This window comes from Anomalospiza imberbis, chromosome 7 (genome assembly GCF_031753505.1).
Source record: "Anomalospiza imberbis isolate Cuckoo-Finch-1a 21T00152 chromosome 7, ASM3175350v1, whole genome shotgun sequence".
Lineage (NCBI taxonomy): Eukaryota > Metazoa > Chordata > Aves > Passeriformes > Viduidae > Anomalospiza > Anomalospiza imberbis.
The window spans coordinates 6,963,628-6,982,521 of record NC_089687.1 but is presented as its reverse complement, the minus strand read 5'-3'; the positions used below and the strand labels follow the sequence as shown (position 1 = coordinate 6,982,521).

Below are 18,894 nucleotides of genomic sequence, written 5' to 3'. Positions count from 1 at the left end.
ACAAATGTGGTGTAACTACTGAGAAATGTTAGGAATGTTCTAGAGTTACTCCTCCCCTTCAGGTGCTGTGCCACTGGCAGGATTTTCTTCAAGGACAAACCCATAAGTAGCAGCTCTAGGATCATGGGATCAGTACTGTTGGAACTGAAGAGCTCTGTAGGCCTTTTGGGTAGAGCTGACAAGATATTTTAGAAGTTTCTTCTTTCCTTGAAAAGAATCAGCATTGGTACCCATTTCAAAATGAGGTAAGCAATTCATGGAGGCCTAATGCTTTGTAACATTATAAACATTAACAAAGTCCATCCAGCTTTTAACAGATAACAAAGGTTATGAGATTACTGTTCAATCTATATTTCAGCTGGGACTTTGAACTGCTTTTTTTCCTGCATTGGAAAATTATTATGTTGATATGAGTGTAAAGAAATTTACTCCTAAGGCTTAGATTGTGTAACACAATGCTCTTTCAACCTTCCTTATATTGACATCAACCCAGGAATACTGTGTTCAATTGTCTGCCTGCAGTTTGGGTTTTACATTACTGGGTTTATTTAATTGTACTCTTCCCTGCCTCTTGTTGCTGACTTTTATAGTTGCTTGAGCTTTTTAAATTAATTTGTAGCTCCAGGGGAGATGGGGAGAGAAGAGGAAAAGAAATAGGTTTACCTTCTTTTGTGGAACTTCTAGTTTTTGAAGACAAGTGACAAGCCACGCAGGAGTGCTCTCTGACAGCTGTGGCAGCAAGAAAATTTAACTGTCCAGGCAAACCTTTTTGTCAGCCCACTTTGGCAGGAAAAAGGCCTTTCATGCCTGTTTCCCATGGCAGGCTGTGTAAGCTGGGTCCCGCAGCTCTTCACTGGGCCTTGCATTCAAACTGAGTTTGTGTTGGCTGGTTTTGCTTTATCCTCTCATAGCTGTGTTATCCTATCACAAGAGAGTATGAAGTGAAGGTTTCTTCACTGCAGGGTTTGATTGTTTTTTATGCATCACTGCTAGATTGTGGTATGAAGAGAACTCAATATTTTTCTGCTTTGCCTGTAGCAAGAATATGCAAACTTGGTTTGTCAGAGTTAAGCAGTGTGATGTTACATGCCTGGGAGTATGGATTCCTGAGAAACTATTTGGATTTGGCTGAAAATGACTGAGAACTGCAGCTAAAATTAGCAGAGATGGTCCACTGCAAGTAAACTGATCCAAGGGAGAGAGAAGCAGAACAAAGTCAAACAAATCCCCTGCTTGTTCAATGCCATTTGCACAACTGATATTGTGATACAAATGTCTGCTGGTTGTACCCTATGTCTACAGAGCATTGTTCATGTGCCAGGTTATCTGACAGTACTTTACTTTCTGAAGGGCTCAGAGCGCATGAGGAAGTGGGGATTTTGTCTGCTAGGAAAGATGAGGCAGTAGACACTGGTTAAATCATTGGGCAGGGTTTTGTTGATGCAGTTATTTTGGTGGTTTTGGGATGTGGGTTTTTGGGGTATTTTTTGGGTGGTTATGTAGGAGGAGTGAAAACTTTGGCTTTTCTCATGACATTTTCTATATTTTCTCAAACTGCAGTCAATAAATGTCCCTTCCCAAAGGAATTGCTGGTCTGTAGACTTGTGATTGTCATTGTAACTCAGCCAGGGATAGACAGAAACTTGTTATGTAAGAAGTCAAAAATTATGATATTTAATAAGAGGTTCATTCTGCATGGCAGGAATTTAAGCTATTGTTTAATTAGGAGGCAAACCACTTACTTTACCCTCTAGTTTGTTATGTGTTATGAAGGTTTATGACACTGATTCATATAGCTTATTACAGCTCATAAATGTCACCATAAAATTAGTTAAAATAAGAGTGTTGAAGTGTCTTGCTGCCATTAGCTACCCGATTGGTTTGGCTTTGGTGACAAGTTTGTAGATAAAGCGTGAATTTTAGAGTTGAAGATGTCATAGGACTTGAGTACCATGCTGCTTCTCATTGTGGCGTCAGCCTTTATCTAAAAGTTGTAGCTGAAACTTATTTTCTGGTCATAGCTACTCCTTGCCTCTCCTTGTCAGCAGTGGCAGTCAGTGAACTGCACCAAGGTTAAAAGCCATTAAAAATTGTGATAATTGTCAGTAAGTCTGTGATGCCACTTCTGGGAGCACAGAACCAGTGAGATACTTTCATTGGATATTTGTGGTTTTGCCCAAATGGCAGTCAGTCAAGACGTGGAAATTAACAATGTGAGCTGAAGTGGCCACTTCTTTAATAGTGCAGCTAATGGCTTGCAGATGCAAGTTATTGTGATATGCTCAAATACTTTACGTGTGTCCTGGAGTCTGCAGCTTGGAAGACTCTTGTCATTGTGAAAGGAAACCAGGCTGTAGGAGAGACAGTGATTTTATTGTGTGGCTTTACACCAATGAATTTCAAAAATTGCCAGGTATTATATACTGTTTATTATTTTTTACGTATAGAAAATAAGGTATGGGAATGTACAAGGAAAGTAGTCCATGGCAGTGACAGAAGAACTGCCAGCAATCCCAGATCATTTTAAGGAAACTAAAGCAGCCTATCAAATAACTTTTGTTTGTTTGCTTGATGGGGTGCATTTAGAGATGTAGGTCTTAAGTGACTGAAGATATGTATTTTTTTTAACTGTCACAATAAACTACAATGTAACTTTTAGTCTCTGTTTGGAGGCAGATCTCATCTGTTTTTAATAATTTATGTGGAAATTGTGTGAAAGATTTAAAATGTGACAGCTCTGAAATAAGAAGATTGATGCTACTCTGGTGTGATCTGATTTGGATTCTGACCCAATTTCTTTTAGTTAGTGATTGGTATAGGGGTGCATGAGCTTATGACTTTTGGAGATTACTGACTGATATTTTTAGGTTACCAACTAATCCTGTTTAGGAATGGGATTTTCATCTGAAAACAGACAGCTCCTTAAATTCTTCCTGTTTTAATTTAAAATGACAACTGGAAATTGTACAGAAAAAGCAATGGATTGTTTGCTTATTTCAGACTGTCTTGTGCTGTGGATTTCTGCTACATGATTATTTGCTGTGTGCACAAGTTTAAAAAAATGCTACTTTCTTTAATATTTAAATGAAAGTAAACTCTCCCATTGAAGCTGTTCATTGTGCACATGCTCTAAAAGAGCTATGGGAAAGCATTGTGTACACATAGCCCCAAAATGTTCTGAGCCTTGCAGTCTGGGTTTTCCTTACATTGCCTTGTAGCTGTTTGCAAAGCAGCCAGACCATAGATACACTAACAAATGCAAATTCACACTTCCGTTTGCTTGTTCAACAGCTGTGTTCCATATATAAACACTCTCTTCCAGATGTTTTTCTCCTTGTTAGCAGTACCTTTCACGTGTTTGTAAGGTATTGCAGAGAGAGCCTTGTTCCTCAAATCCACACTTAGCGAGGGGTTGCCATCTGCTGTGTGTGTCTGTTTGGAAGGTAAGCATTTTGTCACCTGTTCCTACAGATTGAGACCATAATGCTTTACCAGCCTTATTTATGAGGTCACCTCTGAGTTTTTATTCAACTTTGTGAAAAGTGTAAGGAAGCAGAAAAATAAAGGCTATTGTAGCTTGAATGTTAGAACGTTATATGGAAGGTTTTAGCTCCTGTAGCTGTTTTATTTCCTTTTTCTATGCCCTTTATGATGGGAAAGGAAGCCAAACTGAGGTGGAGAGATGAGAATTTGCACTATAAGTGTGAAGTGTATGAGTAATATCGTGTTGTATTGACAATATTGTTTAAACTGTGTGGGTTTTTGTTGCTGGCTTGGCATGCTAATATTGATAGGCTTTGCCCATTTCAGTGAAAGGACATGTATTGGACTGAGCTTGATGTAAATTTCTGTGGGTCCCCCTGCCCCAAGTTTTACTGCCTCAAAAGAGCTCTTGCAATGCACACTCTGTGTACTGAAGCCTGCTCTATTCCCATTGCACAGAGAACTCCCCTAATGGCTTGGTGAGGTCTTCATCTCTCTGGAAAGAGGGCTGAAGGGAAAGGCTGGGGAGTAGGAGGATGTCACGTTCACGTGGGAGATGTCATGCCTGATGTGACATCCCTGCATCCTAGAACCCAGTTACAGTCATGCTCCCGTCTTCTGAAGGCAGAAAAGGTGCAGCTCTGGGGACACTGTCAGCAGTGAAAGACAGCAGCCAGGTCCCAGGAGTTCTCCCACGCAAATCAAGGTGAACTTTGCAGGGCCTTCTTCCCCCGTGCTTCCTTCCATAGCAACTCTTGAGAGTTTCTGAGGGTGTGTTTAAGGAAGAAATCAATTCAGCTACTGTTCTTCAACAGCTGTTGGGTAGAGGGAACATTATCTCTCACTGCCTCTTTTGTCCCTTCTACTTCCTTTTCTTGTCCACATCTACTTCCTTTTCTTCCTTTTCCCTTTGGTTTCCTCTGCAGTTCCTGTTTATCATTTGTGGTTTGTTGGTTTTGTTTTTTTTTTTTTTTTTACTCTCACAATATAGAAATAAATAATATCAAATATCTGCAGAATTTGATTGACTTGTGTTTCTTGAATCTGAAAAAGCTGAAATTGTAGAGATTTGGTAAATTTACTCAATCATTTTTATGAAGCTGATTTGAATATTGTATAAATCACACAGAGCTTCAGCTTTCTGCTCTTTACTTACCTGGCAGCAGTCACACAGAAGAGACAGTACTGCGTAGATACTCAAGTTATTTGGATAATTAATTTATTTTTAATAACTCAGATTTTGAGGTATCAAAAGGGGACTGTTTGTGGGAATAGCTTTGACTTAATTTGTATGCATGAGATAAGCACATTCATTACACTAATGGAGACTTGCATGTGATTTAACAGGTGCTAGTCAAGTTTTACTCTCTTTCAGCAAATTCTTGAAGAGTGCATATATACATGGATACTTGGTAAACAGGCATTTTAAAGAGAACTTTGTAGTCTTACTCATAAAGCCAACTCAGACAAACTGGAATCCTTTTCTGAGGATGAAGGTACCTGGAGGAAGGTACTGTTGAAAAGAGACAGTGGGAAGGTCTTTAAAAGGGACCTGAAATTAGATGTACTGTATTCTGGTGTTGCCTTAACTTAAACAGGAGAATTGACCAAGCTTGTCTTTAATCACTTGGGATGAAAGTAGATGCTTTTCAAACACTTGCTTAATGATATTTTGCAATGTATTCTGGGACTGTCTGGGAAACAGAATGAGTTTGATAGTAACCTGTATAAAATTTCATTGATAAAATGCTGCAATTATGGAAAGCTGTTGAGTGGAAGAATGTCTATGTCTGTCCTTTCTTTCATACTGGACATACAGTTCTTTCAAAGCATTTTCAAAAGACTTGTATCATTTACTCAAATACAGGCAGCCAAGATTTGAGGCCAAAATACATTTACTTGCATGTTAGAAATTGTGTTGATGAAGGAATGCTTATTGCTTGGAGGAAAAGAAAAAGTTTTGCAAGATTTTAATGGATTTTTCTAGTAAATGGTTGCAAGATTTGTAGTAATGGCTCCAAAATTCTTTATCTGTATGGGTTGTTTGTAAAAGCCAACTGTGCATAAGTCAAGTAAGATGCTTGGAATAGATATTTGAAGCATGAAACTTATTTCATCTTGGAAGTTTTAGTAACAGCTTGGTACCTTGGGCTATGTCTCCAGTGTGTCTCATTTGCTTGACTTTTACTGCTGCTGTTGTTGCTGACTCTGAGTTTGGTTACATACAGACTTATGTTGATGCTGTTCTTTGGTATTTACAACTGTGTTGAAAATATTTCACTTACAGCAGATCAAGAAGCTCAAGATGGGCAAACATAGGCTTATGGTAGTAATAGTATAATTCAAGTGTGAGAAGCGTCAAAATACCTTGGTTTTTTAAAACACTTTCACAGTTAACGCAGTTGAAACTCTAAATTGTGCTTAACCCCTGAGTCATTTTATGTTTACCACTTTGTTACTCTGTATTACAAGTACAATATCTACGTGAAGAATAGTATTTGGTTTTTCACGGATGATGCCATACTAACAGGAATATTAACTGAACTGCTGCCACAAGGTTTATGGATACTTCTAGAATTCCCATGTTAATGCGCACCATTTTGGGTGCTGTGTCTGGTTTGAAGTGTTCAGGTTTGAGTGGTTTTCCACTCTGTCAAAATGAGTTGTCTTGCCTACGTAACTTTTGACTGGAGAAGTTACCTGTAAGGGACTGCAGCCTCTGGTGTGGGATGAGAGGTTGAGAGAGCTGGGACTGTCCAGCCTGGAGAAGAGAAACTTTGGGGGGATCTTATTAATTTTTATGAATGTCAGAATGGGGAGGTGTAGAGAAAACAGGGACAGACTTCTCTTGATGGTGCTCCATGAAAAGATGAGCTGCTTTAAGATAATATTTAAAGATAAATTTGCTCTATGTGTTTCTTGTATATTCCACATACTCATCTGTGTCAGTGAGTACTATCACAAATATTGTAGTATTTGTTTGAGTTACTTGAATTGTGTGACAGACTTAATTAAAAAATTAATCCCTCACAAAGCCAAATAAAAAGATTGCAGCAATGGAGAAAAACATGATCTAAATCTAAAACCAGAACACAGATAAAATGCCTTCTTATAGTTTAATAGTAAATTTTAAAGTAGAAGTATTGAATGTGTGCTGGATGAGATTTATGTGATGGTGGCTCAGTGTGTCAGTAGACTAAGGCAATTAAATACTTAGGAAGGGAAAGGGGAGGTCAACTGCCATTTTAAAACTGGATATGAAATCCTACACTGTCAAAAGTAGTCTTGCTTTTGTGCAAGCTACCACTTAACAGGTGCTGGAAAACAAAGACACTTTTTGTACTGAGAAACACCATGTTCGTGTTCAGCCAAATGAATGATTTTTTAGAAGTTGAAAGTAGGTTTTTGGGTTTTTTTCCCAATCTTTTTTTTTCAAAACTAGAAACTGAAGGAGTTTCTCAGTCACTTTGCAAAGCTGTAACAATGGGTCATTGCCAGGCACTGCAGTAGGGGTTAAGGATGATGGAGAGATCAGACACAATGCTGAAAACAGAAATGTAAAGAGAGAAATGCTGATTTGGGGTCAAACTTTTTCTTTTACTTCTTCAAGGAGTACATTGTTAAAGATGTTTTATAAAAAGAGACCTAAGTGCATTCAGTGGGTGGGTTAACCACTCAGTGTATTATGTTTTATTTTCCTAAATGAAACTATCTGCTATTTTCACTACTTAAGAAAGAAAGAAAGAAAAAAAAAAAGAAAAAAAGGAACAAAAATGCATGAGTGGAGGTGATGTTATAGTAGTTTTCATTTTCTCTGTACTGTAAATGAATGCACTTTCACTTTGAGTAACATCATTTAGATGGATTTCTGATTGATGAAAATTATGCCCTATTAAAGTGCTGCAAGCCATGATGATTTTTTTTTTGTAGCTGACAAGTTCACCTCTAAACCATGTCCCTAAGAGCCATATCCGTGTGACATTCCCATCCCTGAGGAACGGTGGCTCCCCCACTTCCCAGGGCAGCCTGTGCTAGTGCTTGACAACCCTGTCAGTGATTACCCATTCACCTGCTTCTACTGTTAACTAAATCTACTTCAGTTTGCAGAGGATAAAAGGCTTTCCAAGGTTTGTCTTCTCATCTTGTTCTCCTTACCTTGACTGCAACCTGGGCTGGGTCCTGTGGGCTGTCACTGTCGCCGTGCCATCAGCTGGGCAATGCTGATGAGTTCTAAGGGAGCACAGCAGCAGTCCCTGCCTGCTGCAGCCTCTGCAGGGTCCTTGTCAGGCTTGTCCCGTGTTCATGAGGACCACGTTTCTAAGCAATGTGAACTCCTGAAACAGCAATAAATCCCCTTGCAGGGGGCCCAGCATTTTGGCACACAAGTCCTGGCTGTGATATCTGTATTTATTGGATTTATTACGATTCTGCAGGACCTGAGGACGTTGTAATACTGTTAGATCTTCAGGTTTGAGTGACTGGCCCAGACAAACCTTTTCTGAACTAACTGGAGGCAGAAATGTGCAGTGTTCCTAAACTCTGCTGTCCCATCTGCCTGTGGGGTAAATGAGTCCTGTCCTGGAAGGTCAGTCTGTCCTGCCTGTCTGTCCTGCCTGTGAGACACATTTTTATTCCATCTGTTAATATGAATGTTCTGAAGATGATGCCAAGAAAGATTTTACTAAATATACACACTTTCTCTGGGGATAGATAGTCCTTGAAGTGATAATGTTTTTTTCCTGAATACCACAATTAAACAGATTTTGACCACTCTCTCAAAAGTCAAGTGCTGGAAAATGACTTCACATATATATATGTGAGTGCATGTATGTGTGTTTGTGTTTATATATATATATATATATATATATATATATATATATATATATATATACTTTCGCTTCAGATTCTTCTTTTTAATTTTTTTCCATGTTTAAGCAAATCACAAAGAGTAGCTGAAAAGATAACTTTCAGTACCAGTATTCAAATCTCAAACTTTTCTTATTCTCATGAATTCTTGTTACAGCTATGATCTATATTTCCAAATGTAGCAAGTATAATATTCCAAATCCTGAAGATTTTTTTTATTTCCCTCCCTCTTTAACACATTAAGAAGGATGTGGGGAGGGAGAAAGAAGAAATAAGCTGGTGCTGAAAAATTCCAGCCTTACTCCTACTCTTTTATAGGTTGCTGTTAGTATTCCTGTCTCCATGTGTGAGCCCAAGGTCTAAGCTTGAAGTTTAAGCTATAAACAGAGATGAGATAATTTTTTACAGGGATAAAAGTGCACAGATGGAGATAATCAGAAGTGACTTAAATGTGTGGGCTTTTCTGGAGGTGCCAAAAGCCCACCACACCACACTGACGTTGCTGGGGACTACAGGTGTGAATTATGCTCAGCCATACCCCGAGTCTGCTTTGTAGAAGGTGTTCAAACACATTCAGGACTGCCCAGGAGTGTCTCATTAAATGCTGTGGGACTTAGTTGGGTATTTGGGCATCTTCATAAATCTCTTCGATGCCTCTTTACATATTTGTTGAGATTTCTTTAAAATTCTTGCTGTGCTGTTGACAGTTGCCATAATTGATGTGACTTTTTTCCCCTCCCCGCTTGTCTTATAGTTCTCAGTTAATTAAAAGAAATCCTAATGTTGTGGGCTCAAGGGTAGAAACAACAAAAATTTTCAAGGACAGTATTTTGCATAACATGAAGGATCTCTCTAGGATTCTTTAACCTGTTGGATACATTAAAATTCAGGAAAAGGACCTTTTCTGCTTTAAAAGTCTTAATGATAAAGGCAAAAAGAAGCCTTTTTAAAGTAAAAACAACACTTCTGTAGATAGACCTCTGAGACATCAATTCTTTGAAATTTAGAAGGAAAAATATTTTAGAAACTGTTAACAAATTCTGAGCATTTTTTAATTTACAGTCATCTGGCATGACTGACAAAACCCCCCTTATTTTTCTTTGTGTTACTTCCATTTAAGGCACACTTCTGTAGTAAAGGAAGATGTTGGTATTGGCTGAGATTCAGATTTTTTTCTCACTCCTTTATAGTGATTAAATGTGGATAGTAACAGACCTTTTTTATTTAAGAAAGAAACCTGTAAATTTGTATTAATTTTGCAATGACATACTTTTGAGTGTAAATCCTATATTGCACAGTAAGCCTCTGTTAGGCTCATAAATCAAAATTTGTGTTCTTGAAGTTATTTTCATCTCCATTCCCACTCTTTCCTAGCCACAGTAGCAGCCTCTCTTTCCAAATTCTGAATGTGAGAATATTAAAAATAAGAATAAAGAGGCAGAAAACCCCGTGAAAGCGTGAGTCTTGCAGAGTTTTGACACACTTTCTGTGAGGTATAGCCTGTCATGTAGCATAAATGTTTTAACAGGCAAACACACCTCCCCGCTTTCTAGTCTCAGTTTAGTGTAAAGGGATTTTTCTCTGGCCTTGCTGTGCTGACAGCTCCCTGTATTTTCCTGTACCCGTTGGTCTGACCGTGTTCCCCGTGCCCATCCTTTGCTCCCCTCCTGTTCCCCCTCTGAAATGTCATCATTTTGGCTTCACATTCCCTGTCCCCATCGTCCTCCCCCAGCAGGACCTGGGAGGTTCCCCACCTCCCCCAGGCTGCCCACGCTGGGTTTGCCTGTAGATCCACTCTGTGAAAAGCATCTTTTTGCTTTCTGCCTTCTTCCTCCCTGACATGGCTGAGAAATCTCCCTTTAATCTCCGCAAAGCCTGGCCGTTCTCAGATCTCTTCTGAGAGCTCTGCTCTGCTGTGACGACCACAGGACAAGGAAACGAGACTTTCGCTCTTGTTAGCAACGCTTCCTGAGGTTTGTTTCTTCGTGTGCTTGTTTCTTTGTGCGTCCAGTCCATCTGCTCGTTCCTGTCTCTGGTTGCATGGCTTGGTTGCTGGGCACAAGACAGAACTTTGTCCTTGGTATCAGAGGGAGCAAAGTCTCCCAATCCTTGAGCAGGATTTACTGCGGTGCAAATACCAGTCTGGAGAGGTAGGTGTGGCTTTAAAAACCCTTTCTTTATGATAGGAGGTGTTCACTATGTACCTCAGTGAAATCCAGCGTTGCCGAGGAGAGAGCTGTGGTAATTTTCCTTTTTTTTTAAAATCTCTTTTGTTGTTCTGAGGCCTATACTATATTGTCCAGTTTGATGTGTTTAGGTACCTAGAATCTGACTTTCCAGACAGAAAAATACACATAAGGGTTGCAATTTGGCTTCAGAAAAATATGGTCAGGATTGTGGGGCTTTTGTGATTCACAGGAATTGCATTTATACATTTATATTGTTTCGCAAATATATGTTACCTGAGTGTGATGTGTCCTTGTAATTTCATTTTATATATTGACTTAAAACCTCTTGACAATTTAGCCCTTAACAATACTGCTGGAAAAGCTAGTTTTTCCCTCCTGCTTTAATTGAAAACTTAGGTCAAACGGAGATGAATGCATTGTCTGCGTCACTGGAATTTTTAACCAGCCTTACCTTCTTACAACTTCTATATATTTTATTTCCTTTGAATTCTGGTTATGTTGTAAATGGTACATGAGGCAATGTGTTTTGTTGAAAATTAGGGATTAGAAAGAAGGGGTTTCCTTCTTTGCCTCAATTCATTCTTTTTTTTTGTTTGGGTTTTGTTTTACTCTGTTGTAGCTGGTCCCATTTGTTTGCTCTTGGAAAATTGCATAACAGGGATTTAATTTAGCATTCTTTCCAGACCTGAGCTTCCAAAACTTTCTTGCCATATTGCAAAAAAAAAAACCAGCTTCCGCAAAGGAGGAAGAATAGAAAATGTTAGTGAATATATTTTTATTTAAAGTAAATTTAATTCGGTGGATGACTATTTTTTTTGGAGTTATGCAACACTAAATTTAAAAATTAATTCTTGTCAAGGTTCTTGAATAAAAATTGTGGGATGTCTTGGCGCCTTTCTCTTTTTGAAAGGGAAAAACTCTCTGCTGTTGTACTTTAAAAAGCACTTCCTTGGAATTGGCTGTAGTGTGCGGAGGTTTTTTGCTAGTGGTTTTGCTGACATTTCTCTATGTCTTGCTTGCTTGCATTTTTAATCTTCCTGATGTTTATTTGCTTGCAGTATTCGCAATGTCACTTCAGTTTTGCTCATAAAACTTGTAAGCATTTATCTTTCACCCACTGCTATTGTTAGATCTGGGTTATTTGTGGTTCCTGCTCTGTCCTTCAAACTCCTTCCTTCTCCCTATCATCCAAAAAGATAGAAACGTTGACTTAAGTGGGGGAAAATGCCAATCTACCATTTTTTTTTTCCATTATCATGCAGTCTGAAAGGTAGTTTTCTTCTGTATTTTTGTAAAGCAGATTTTGCAAGAAGTCTTGTATGGAGTTTTTTCTTTATTCACTATATACACATGTGCAGTATATGTTGTGTATTGATTTTTTTGCTCCACTGAATTTATTATTCTAAAGTGATGAAAGAGTTCTTATTTGGCTGTTGAGAGTTGCCTCAGAAATGGCTGACTTTCAGGGAAGAATGAGATATTTTTTCTAATGAAGTTTTGCCTCTAGTGCATTATAATACTTAAAAACTAAATAATGAGAGCTGCTGCTTCTACTCTGCTAAGTACCAAGTATTGGTGGGTTATTCTTTTGTTGGATTTGAAGTTTCGATGGCATATAAGCAAAGGGGAAGAAGAGCAAGATGAGATATTTAAATTATATTTGTTTAAGTAAATTTTATCAGATTTGAAAAATCTGATATGCAGCAAAATAATTTTGTTCTCTAGCAGTATGTGCTTCTTGGTTAGTGCTTATATAAAAATGCAGAAAGAGTGTTATGCAAGGGAGTGTTTCTCTGCTTTACTATCACTATGCAGCCAGCTGTTGAAACATGGAAGATTCCTAGTGCAAGATTTAAAGCGTGGCTGCTGGTGATAAAGCATTTTTACCAACCTTCAGGAAGCATATTCTGTTGTTAGAAAAGTACAATTTGAAAGCCTGATCAAGTGAATGCATACAAATTTTGGGGGATGTATATGGGCTAGGAGGTAGTGGTGTGCTAGTAACAGGCACTGAGCTGCCAGCTGACTCCTGTAAAAAACTGCTTAAACATGACTCTGCACAAGGGTGGGTTTAAAAACATCTCTTTTGGACATCTTCAGATTTCATAATATCAAAAAAAGCCTTATGGCACTTTTGTGCAATATTTAATGTGACAACACTTGACTAATGTTCTAACCTCATTGTCAATATATGTAATTAATTATGCATTGTCAGAGCATTGAGGGGAATTTATTCTCAAAATAAACGTGGAGGAACTAATGGAAATCACCAGAGTCTATAAAAGATGTTTATTTCTGTCTCTTCTGTCACCTGTCATTAGCAGTGTGGGTATGTGGTGTTTCTGAGTATCTCTCCTATGTGAGTGTGGGTGAAATATGTTAAAGAGGGTGGCTGGTTTGGAACATTGGAAAGTATTACTCTGAATTACTGACCACATGGGATGATGTTCACCAATTTAATTAAGTAGTTAATGGGACCCTAGACCTTGGACTTCTTGAGCCATAAATGCTTAATATGTAACTTATACTAAATATTTTCATCATCCTCCACATGGATCTTGAATATATTCTTGCAATGTCTGTGGTTTTGTTTCCTGTTACCATATGCCTCCAGAATCCTCTTACTGCCTATGAAGCAACATTTACATAGACCCATCATGTCTTATGCAAAGGTGATGTTACATTTTGTCCCTGAGGACTACTGAAAGCTGTAGAAATTCTTATACTCATGAATGTATATACATGTAGTAGAACAAACCCTATTTACTAAAGGACTGGATCCTTATGGTTTGAATCAATGCAAGTCTTTGGAAGATAAATTACATAGAGAGCTGACCCTATGAGAAGTTAATTTGTTGGTAAAGTTGATATATTGATAAGACTAATGGTAATATTGAGAAATAGTCATTCTGAACAACTTTCCTGTTATCTTAAATATTTTATTTAAGGAAGGTGTTGATATAGGAAGGTCTGTTCACTGTTTGTGACTTTCTCATAAACTAAAAGCTCCACTTGTTTCTCACTCAAGATGAAAGTTGTAGCAGCTGAAGTGTATCAGGAAATAGTGATAACTTTTGACAAGCAAACTGTTTCCTCTATCAGTGGTTAAAGTCCTATTTGTGTATGGGAACGTATTAGTTATGCTTTGCCACTTGCATTGGAATCAGCTTTGTGTCTGTTGGAAATCACTCACAGTGTTGATTTAGCATTATTTCATGTTCTGTGTTTTCTCGGTCTTGCCCGTGCTGGTGTATTCAGCCATTCAGTTTGTGTGAGCCCATGTCTGTCAGGCTGCTCTCCTTAGTACCTTTTCATGTGTTTAACATTCATTTCCTTTACTCTCTTAGACTTGCATTTAGATGTTTGCATACCTCATCTCACTCAGGGTACTTTTTTTTTCTTCATCTTTCAATTTCTTTACCAGCCTAATACTTTGTGTTTCTTACAGTGATTTCCCCACTCATCAGATTTTCAAGCTTACCTACTGTTTTCTCTACAACTTTCTTCTAGCAATATCTGCTATTGTGAAATTTTATCTATTACTGTATCTTTGAAATGCTGGTGACATTTGCAAGTTCTTGCTCTTAATTAAAAGGAAGAGCTTAGCTCTGCTCTCCTATTGATAATATTATTTATCTGTAATCTGTTGTACCTAGAATGTGGGAACACAAAATTTCTTTTAATTTTATTCTATTGTGACTTCCCAATGAAACAAGACTCTTTCAGTCATCCAATTTTTTCCTTCATACTTCCAGTTCCTGTTGGAATTTCAGTCAAATTGGTGATGAAATGTCTACAAGCTTTCTGTGAATCAGTAGCTGGCTGAGAAAGCTTCTGCTTCTATAGTAAGGGAAGACAGGGAACAAGAAAAAAGTAGAAGAGGTGGAAAAAAGAAAAATGCAGAAAACTGAACTGGTATTCATCTTTGCAGTATTTGCATTTCGTTGCAGTGGTTAGGGGTCTGTAAAAGGGGGAATACCTGGTGTGGGCAGCCTTAGCATGTTACAGAGCTGCAGGAGCTCAAGAAACCCTTTTGGATAAAGTTAAAGCTCATTCATGCATGAGCTGAACTGGTTTCAGCTGCATTCTTAGTAAATCTGCAGTTGTTTGCTGATCTGTAACCAAAATGCACGTAAAGGAAGCAATAGGGGTTTTGTATATCTCTTTGGCCATTAACATTACAAATTGGATTATGTTACTTGAGAGAATAACTACAGGCAATTGATTTATGAGTTTACTTAGCAATTTTCTTGATGCGTATCTATAACATGAATGAGTTTGGTAGGTCAGAGAAGTTTAATGTGCTCAAACATGGGTTTGCATGAGACATGCTTTTGGAAGTGAATTGATAATCTGCTAGTAACACTTTTATATATATATATATATATATATATGTATGTATGTATATATACACACACACATAATGGAGTACTCTAGGAAACCACAAACTGAGTTGCTCTGTAATGAAAATATTCCAGAAATGCAAGTGGAACTGCTGATATTTATTCTTTAAAACCAGATTAGATACAATCCAGAGCACCATCCTCCCAGTCCTGACAGACACCCATACCTCTGAGCTGAAATGCTTTTGGTGTGAATGTCACGTCCTCAAAACCTGTCGGGTTCTTTTGCAGATGTGCTCCTGTTCTGCTGTGGTATTTGCTCACATAAATAGAGATTTCAAGACCTAAGTTGTGATTCTATGTCTATTAAAGATAGACCTTAGGCTTTATTTTCTGATTTACTTAAGGATAACTTTCTTATTTGAGTTTACCTAGAACCTTGGAGAAGGAAGAAGAAGCTCATGACTACTCAGGCATTCAATATTGTAAATAATTAAATTTTCCAAGATGTTAACATACATTTACTTTGAAACTGCATTGCAGGAGCAATAAAGGTTTGCTTTCAGTACTGAAAATGAAGCTACTTTTGCTACCAAACCTGGAATGGGAGTATTGATAATAGCTTCAAGAAAGCATGCTTTGGAAAGGAGGCTTTTCTAGTAATTAGGATTATTTATTAAAAGCACTGAGGCATTAAAGAAAGTTCATTACCCAAACTACTACTGCAGTGTGGACCAGAACCAGCAGATGAAATAGCTTTTTTTGAAGAGTAGCTTATCACTATCTGGAGAACCTGAAAACCTGGGAGTGAGAGAGGCTAAAAAGAAGAACATTGTTGTTAATGACTTTGTATAAGCAATGAGGAGAGCTCAGGGGGTTCTGTATGCATCCTTTAGTACTGTGTTGTGCAGAACATCAGATCAGAAACCTGTGCTGCTCGCTAGGACATTTTCACATTATTTTTTATCATGGTGATGGGGCTGTATGTTGTCCTGCCTCTCCCTGCCTAGCAGCAGTCTGGGGAGAAACCACAAAGTCCTATTACTAATTCATTTTCCTTATGCTGCCTGTGCCGGCTGTTTTCTGCACGTCACTTCTTTTTTTTTTCTCCCCATTTAGCTTTGTAAAGGCTACAGCTGAAACGGAGCTATTCCTCAGAGTTTGCCAGTACAAGTTGTTCTACAGCTGTCTAGGGATACTGAAAGAGGGGAGGCTGTTTTCCACCTTCTCAAAATAGTTCAGAAGTTGTGCCCTGTGATAAACTAAGTACAGCTCATTTGTTTGCAGAGGAAACTTGTGTAGTTTATTGATCCTGCAGGTGGTTGGAAAGCTGATGCCCTCCCAGCAGTGCCATGGTTACAGTCAGTGACAGGATAGAATGTGGTTATGCTTGCCCTCACCTGGCTCTCCTTTGAAAATAATCTTGGGGTCATGGCCATGTTATTCTGTATTTGTTGTATTTTCTCACAAAGCTTTAAAATTCTTAACAGTGTTGTGAGAATCACGTGCAGAGGTTTTGTGTGAAGGCTCATGTTATTACTGTTTTATGGCTGAATGGATCAGAACTGTGTAGACAGTGAAACTTTTGTCTAATGTTTCCTCTAACATTACTTTCAAGCCCTTTGCTATAAGGGTCTGTCTTCTGTGACTGTAGGTTTCTGATGGGACTTCATTGCACGTGTACAGAACTTCATGTATGTCCTTTTAAATATTTTGACATCTCTGTGTGACGAATTGTTGCTCCTTACAAAGAGAAATAAGAAACATTGGCAGTTTTCATTCTTTATTTCAATTAAAAGTTCTTCTCTAATCTTTGGTGCTATTAGCTGTTGAAAAATCCCAGTGTTGAACAACAGGATATATGCAGGAAACAGGTCAAAATATTTTGCTGCCCTACTAACTTTTGAATTAGATTACAAATTACAGTTTCATCCTTTCAATAATAAAGGTCTTAAATACAGAGTGATGGAATAATCAGCAGCACTGTTGCTTCCAAACAGGTGACAGTATTGAAATTTTAATTCCATTAAATTTTGTTCTCTGGAGATGCAGCTTGTACTTCCAGCCATTTGTCTAGCCACATAAGCTGGAATGTGTTCAACATGCTTGCCAAGAACAAATCCTTTGGAAGAAATGTTATACTTTGACCCAAGTTCAAGAAATTCTAAAGCAACAAAAGATAAATATTTCTGAAGACTCATTTAATGTCAGATTAGCTGTTTACTTTTTTGTCCTCCCTGTGATCTGATATGCACTTGCTTAATAGCATGCACATAAAAATTTTCTATGTATTTATTTCTGCTTTCCTCTATTTTAATAGAGTCTGCTGTCTTTTCCCTTGGTATTTGTCCTTTGCAAATGTTTGCGTGTAGAATCCTGTAGCAACAATTAATTTAAACCAAATTTAATGAGAATTTACTTGTTTTATCTACAATTCCCAGAAAATTGTAGAAAATTCAAGAAAGTTAACTCTTTAACATAGATGTATTTATATTCTTTGTTTTCTATTTTTGAAAAACTTTCTCTGTAAGGTGTAGTGAGTATTTTGAGCATGAACATGTTTGGATCTTTCCTAAGAACTTGTGTTTATTTTTGGCTGTCTGAGGTTCAGCACGACTGCAGAAGACCACATTTAGTGTGTTGACGATGGATTTGAAAGGGGATGAAGTTGGGCATCCGCATTGATGAGGGCTTTCTTGCTGACTACAAAGAAGGTTTTCACTTTCCTCTGAGAGTAGGACAGAGCTCCTGTTGAGAGTTGCTTGTTTTTCCTCTTGGACAGACCACAAGATGTGATGTAACAGGCTGATTTGTGGTTAATAGCAGTGGGTGAGATTGGAGCCTGGAGTATCAGCTTGATGCAAGAAATGAGCTAATGGATCCAATTTCTATGTAATAAACTTAGTCGTTCTTGGAGTGCCTCATAATTTGGTTGCTTTGATTATAGACTGAAGTTAATTTTATTATTCATTAAAAATAAATAAAGCTTTCTGCATAAGCTCATAGCAATGCTTGCAGCTTTTGCTGCCACAGATACCCTGTGCCCTAAAGAAATGGGAGAGCGTTACCAGAATATGGGATTATTGTATAGGAACCAAGGAGGATTTGCTATGGAGATCATCCAGGTGATCTGAAAAGGGTGAGGCCCTGCTTCTCTGCAGGTGCCATGGTTTCACCCTTCTGAGGACAAGTGCCAAATGTAAACTTGAGAATGACAGAAGAGGATGTTCTATATTAGCCTTTCACTCGGAGGAGTTGCAAGGAGGGGAAGAGAAAAATATATGTACTTTATCCACACTAGAAATATTATAAAACTTATTGGCCATGACTCCTATTTTTAAAATTCATTAAAATTAGTGAAGTAGCTTAAAGGTTTGTTTGTGCAGTGGGCTTCAAGGACTCTTGAAGCCACGAAAGCATGCTTATGGGCACTTTTTTCACTGGTTTTAGTGATTTTGTAGATGATGACTGGGGCTCTCAGGCTCTGTAAGTTGCTTTCTGGCAAAAAAAAAAAAAAAAAAAAAAAACAACCAAAACGCAGAAAAAACCAAAAACTATTTCTTAATCTCTCAGTCAGCATGCTGACATTTCAAAATGTTCTTTTCAGCGAGAAAATGCTATTTTGGGCATGTGGTTTTAATGCAGCAGCGAGACGAAGGTTATTAATATTCCCTGTCCTTTGACTGCAAATGGCTGTAAAAATGTACACTTCTTTTGCCTGTTCAAGGTCAGGAACATTTCTGATTTTCTGAAGATGATTGAAGTCCTGTTCCTAGTCCTAACATTCATTCAGTTTATTTAAAGAAGATCAGGTCGGTTTGTGATTATCTTCTTAAATGCATTGCCTGGAGTATTTCTAATCAGTAAACAGTGTATGTACCACGAGGATTTCAACACATAAGGATTTTTCCTTTTTTTTCTGATCCTTTTTCCCCTTATCGGTTGTGTTCTTTCCTTTTCTACTCCCTCCCTCCCTAAAATACCACAGTAAGCAAACAGCATGAAAGGAAGAA

At 38.0% G+C, this 18,894-nt stretch overlaps 1 protein-coding gene across 2 annotated transcripts in view; it reads left to right on the top strand.

Moving 5' to 3' along the window:
• Positions 1 to 18,894, top strand: part of MGAT5 (alpha-1,6-mannosylglycoprotein 6-beta-N-acetylglucosaminyltransferase) — a 111,091-nt gene that overhangs the window by 16,117 nt on the left and 76,080 nt on the right. The window contains exon 1 of one of the 2 annotated variants that reach the window (XM_068195216.1): positions 10,398 to 10,499. The exons of the other annotated variant lie outside the window; for it this stretch is intronic. The gene's annotated coding sequence lies outside the window, so the exon portion shown is untranslated. Of the gene's footprint in view, positions 1 to 10,397; positions 10,500 to 18,894 lie in introns of those variants that run through there. 2 annotated transcript variants of the gene reach the window in all.